The sequence below is a fragment of the Lampetra fluviatilis genome, chromosome 48 (assembly GCF_964198595.1).
Source record: "Lampetra fluviatilis chromosome 48, kcLamFluv1.1, whole genome shotgun sequence".
Lineage (NCBI taxonomy): Eukaryota > Metazoa > Chordata > Hyperoartia > Petromyzontiformes > Petromyzontidae > Lampetra > Lampetra fluviatilis.
Window position 1 is genome coordinate 2,078,823 of NC_136322.1, and position 5,724 is coordinate 2,084,546.

The window sequence follows — 5,724 nt, forward strand, 5'->3', positions numbered from 1 at the left end:
TACAATATTACATAGAGATGCAGTAGTGTATACTATGATGCTGGTTTGTTTAGACTTCACGTTTAAGCCATTAAAGATTAGCCATTGCACATACAATGTTCAGGTGCTCAACATGTGACTTTAGAAATGCCTCAGTCACTGCTTATACAAGACACTGCAGGCAGCATATACATTTGCATAATGCATTTTTCTTGTGGATTTCTAACTTGTGGTAGAAGGTGTTCAACTTTTAATTCGTTTAATAGTCATGTTACAAGAGTTCACCGTAACTTGAGAGCAGAAGCATGTTCAAATACACGACGCAATATATCTGTAGCTTTGAAATGTTTCTGGAATTATTGCAGTAAAGAATGTGGAACCTTTAAAGAGCTTGTAGGTCACATGAATTATCATCTGCAGGAGGGCCTAGAGGTTATTTGTTCATTCGAGGGATGTGGCAGGACGTTTACATTGAAGTCATCATTTACTTCCCATATATCTAGATATCACAAGGACTGGGGCATAACAAATATTTATTCAGCTTATCTAAGTGATGCTGTAGAACAGCCTCATCTACATACACAACAGCCATATCTACATATAGAACATCCAAAAGAAACTGATAACCTACCTGAGGTAGGAGAGGAAGAACATAGCAATGTTGAGTCATTGCAAGAGACATACACTGACAATTTAGCCCAGTTTTACTTAAGTTTACAGGCAAAACATCTTGTTCCAGCCTTAACGATCACACACATGGTTAGTGAAATGAGAGCTCTCTAGATATCACTAGGGCTGGGGCGTAACAAAAATGTATTCAGCTTATCTAAGTGATGCTGTAGAACAGCCTCATCTACATACACAACAGCCATATCTACATATAGAACATCGAAAATAAACTGATAACCTACCTGAGGTAGGAGAGGAAGAACATAGCAATGGTGAGTCATTGCAAGAGACATAGACTGACAATTCAGCCCAGTTTAACTTACGTTTACAGGCAAAACATCTTGTTCCAGCCTCAACGATCACACATATGGTTAGTGAAAAGAGAGCTCTCCAGGAAACACAACAGGAGTGCACAATGAACACATTAACAGAATGTCTCCATGATGCTGGTGTAACTGACCAAATTATAGACAACGTGGGGAAAACCAGTTCTGAACAAAGCTCTGTGCAAGTGGCACTTAATCGTGGAGTTCTTAGTAGCCATCATAATATAGTTCAATTCTATTTAAAAAAATCTATTTTGTGGAGCTGCTACAGATTTCTTTGGGTAGGAATGACAAAGGTCAGCACAAGCACATCCATTACGTTCTTTTAAAATAATCTTACAGGTCCTGCTTAAAGACAAACACACCATGAGTCATATTTCCAATCCACTCCCTTCCAAGCTAAGTATATTGCAAGATATAAGTGATGGGCATGCAATAAATTGTTTGCTTCTGATCCTCAAGCACTCAAAATTGTGTTGTTTCAAGATGCATTTGAAGTGGCTAATCCACTTGGATCTGCAAAGCAAACGCACAAAATCATTGCAGTGTATTCCATCCTGGGAAATTTGTATCCACAACACCGTTCAACTGTAAATCAAATACAACTTGCATTGTCTCCAAGAAAAGATGGCTTCCATTGTATCTGATCTTGGTGTGTATGAAGTAGAACACCTTAGCCAGAGTAAAGTAATTTGTAAAAGCTCTTCTACAATTCATGACTACATGCCTCTTACATTTTATCACAGAGGGAAAAACTGATTTTACCATTGCAGCACACACCTGTAAACGATGGAAAGAGTGAAAGAGCTGCTGAAGGTGACATTGCCATCCCTCTGTGAAAACACCAACTACAAAGGCTGCATGAGATTGGGGTAGAGTGTATAGATGATTACCCTGGTAAAAATAAAAGACCTGGAAGGAATTTTGAGACCAATTCAAGGTCGAAAGCTGCTTCAAGCATTCAAAGCAGGTATTTTTTTTTAAGTATTACAATGATAAAAAATAGCCAATACAATGTATTCCAATTTACTAAAATTAATTGCTGTGTTTTCTAATAAAATGGTGATGATTTCTCATATTGACACTATTAACTTCTTGGGTATAAACATTTGTTGAATGTGATGTGTGTTGTATAGGTATGCATAGGCAAGGCGGTCTGAAACGGGAGAGCCTCCTAGAATATATAATATTTGGTGTATGTGGGTGTTTTATAAACAGTATGAGACAGAACCCCTTATGATTTCTAAAATGTATGATTATTTTGACTTCATTTTTGTTTGTTTTAACTTCAGGACCATCAGCTGCTGTTGAATCTTTGGTATAAACACTTGAAATTCCGTTGCACAAAATTCCACCTGCTCTGATCCTAAGATTGAACTGATAAAAAAAGGCCAAATCTACTGCTTATAAAATAAATAGTGAGACTAGTTGTGAATGAATTGCTAGCTGTGCAGAACAGGCCTGGCAAAAAATATCTGCGGGAAGTAGCAAATGAAATTGTACTTAAGTATCCAGCTTCATTTCGCGATGTGAGTGGAGACAATACGGTCGGATCTGGCTATGACTCTTTAATACTGCAATTGGAAAACAAGAGTTGAAAATTGCAAAAGACCATTAACAGAAAGGAGTCCAACTCAAAAGGCAAGTGTCAGTGGATGGGAAAAAAAGAGAAGTTACGTGACAGTTATGGCTGTGTCCAGTGGCAGCCTGGAGTTTTACCTGCTAATGAAACAGAGCAGAGTCAACTAGAGAAGCAAACATAGTTGCAGACTGCATATCGTGAAATGCATCGTTGTGAATCAGCTAATGCGTGAGACTTACTACAGTGAACGTTTATCAATTAATACATAAGCGAAATGTGTTTCTGCTTTAAAATAATCATGGGCTTATTTATTTGAGGCATCCCACCTCTATAGGCATTTTGAAACTCTGATTGGGATTCCAATTCAAACTAAATTGTCAGAGGAGCTTTCCCAAAAAGGACCAATGATCACAAAATTCATCCGACATGCAAAAGCAGCCCCTCCAGATCATATGAGTACTGAAAATTATGACAACAGCAACACTGAATCACAACAATCACTGGACCTGCTGCTGCTTTTGGCTACCTACTTTGGTGACAACCCTACAGAACTGGTCGTCCTTAAAGAGGTAAAAAAATATATTCATGAACTGATTGAATAATGTGTCAAGTTATAAAATACCTGTTCTAAATTGTAGAAGTTATTTTTTTCAATTATTCAAATGAGTTTAGTGCCCAGTCTTGGACTCTACTATATTCAAAACAGACAGTAAAGGTAAATTGACTAACAACTAAAGGGAAATACCACTGATTGAATTTTGCTTTATGGCCTGATCAGTCAGAATATGACAGACCCTTGGTATGTCAATTTATAGAAAAACAGTTACCCGCTTCTTTCATAGATCCTGATTAGCACTAATCTTAGATTACCAATTATTTAGGTAAGTAAATAGAACTAGTGTTAATGTCTACATAATTAGACCTCCTTTTCCAGTACCAAAATGTAATAATAGGGTTTTCCCCTTTTTCTGGCAACAAAACTGAAACCTTTTTACAAGGATTCATGTCTGCATTAACCACAATACTTGCAGTCAAAAATGCAACAAAAAACACACTATGATAATATATGCATTGTCCTTGAAACTGATTGGTCCACACCAAGGGACGGCTTTCTTTTGAGCCTCGACCCAATTGGTGCTCGACCAGAGGACGCCAAAAGACGTCCAGCTCAAAGACAATGTAATATCAAAGTAATGAGGGCTCGGGGTGAGCATCTACATCATTGGACCTCCTTTGCCAGTACCAAAATATAATAATAGGGTTGCCAGGAAAAAGGAAAAACACCACACGTTGTTTGACATTATGGATTCATAATATTTGGTTCTTTCAGTAAAGTCACGTAGGTAGAAACAAAATAAAACAATGTGATTCATTATGTTTGTTTTGCGATAGAATTATAATAATCTTCACTATAACCATGCTTTCCTTCCTCCCTCAAATCAACAACTCTGATTTATTCTGTTTCATTTAGTTTTTACCTACGTGACTTTACCGAAATAACCAAAGAGTACAATATGTCCTTGCAGTCACGAAAGCTTCAAGTCTAGATTAATATGGATTCACGTTAACGACTCTGCTGAAAAAAAATTGGCAATTCATGTCACGTAGCGTACCATAAAAATGTAAGAACTTTATACAAATAAAGTCAGGGTAAGTGCTGTTAGCAAGCTGCCATTAAGGCTGGCACGACACACCAGGGTGGTATGACAAACACCACACAGGGCCTTTGTCACCCCACTGATAATGTATGCACACAGCACTAAGTATTAAATGTCGGCAGTCATGCCTGGCAATATAACCTATGCCACCAGTTTCGTAGTGTGGTCTGCTAAACACTGCGTTCATAATTTAAACAACCGCATGACCGCCAGCAGACTTAATATCATCGACAGCTAATCTCTATGAATGAGCATAGATAAGTAGTCTTTGTATTGTTTTCTATCCTGTACACAAACAGGGTGTTATAGGGACGTGGGGCTATGTAATGCAACATACTCAATTCTTCTGTACTTCTAACCTCATACGTCTTTGCTCCCTGCCTTTAGTATCCACCACTGAGTGGCCTTGGTGAAGTACGTTTACATTTTTTTAGGGAAGATAAACGTGCTGTATACGTGTGTCTATATATGTAACGATTCATTAGAAGAATATGAATGAGTGTTGAAAAAAGTGCTGTTCTAGAAAACCCACCTCTCCTGCTGTTCGATGAGCCCATTCTGGTGGCAGAGAATGATGGTGGCAGCTTTAAGCGTCCCTTAAATACGCGGACGTGGGAAATTACAGTCAATCGGGATTGGCCAACCATCCCAATGAATGTCTACGGGAACCATTTTGTCGTTATCAAGATGATAGAATAAAATCGGCTTCAGCCTTCTGTAAAGAGTACAGGAGGTATTAAGATGTTGACACACCAAATAGACACACCCATTGCAAGGCTTCAGTGAATTAGTGGGTGACTTAGTGGGCAAGTGAGTTGTGTGAGTGGCTGAGTGCGTTAGTGGTTGGGTGGTTGGTTGACTTTGTGGGTGGGTGAGTAAGTGCGTGAGTGTGTGAATAGGTCAGTGCATGTGTGAGTGTTCGTCGGTGTCTGCTGGCCGAGTCGGCCTTTAAAAAGAGCTTCTAAGCTTTACTTGGTAAATTAACTTCTGAATCTTCTGATTATTAAATTAAACAATAAAACATACTTGATTTGAAGCTTTCGTGACTGCAGGAATCCATACTCTTTGGGTCTATCGGTAAAGTCACGTAGGTATAAAATAAAATAAATCACGACGTTTCGGGCGCAACACACGCGTCCGTCATCAGGTGGGAAAGCATGGTCTGCTGCTGAGGCAGAATGTTTTTTAAAAGGTTTGAAATGGGTGTAGCCCAAGGGTCATAAAGAAGTGTCTGGGTCTAGTGAATGGGTTTTGCTCATAGTACCTTCCCCAACATTCCGAGGCTATATAAACTAACTATATGAATGTTTCATTTAATTTTACTACGTAAGGCCCGCTGAGCCAAATAGCTCTTTTTCAGAAGGGACCTGGTCACAAAAGATAGCTCAACGAAGTGGCTAATCACGTGGAAATTTGCATCAGCCAAATACTCGAAATGGAGTAAAATCCACACCACCACAGGGAGAACATGCAAACTCTAAATATGCAGCAGGTATCAGGGTCGGGATCG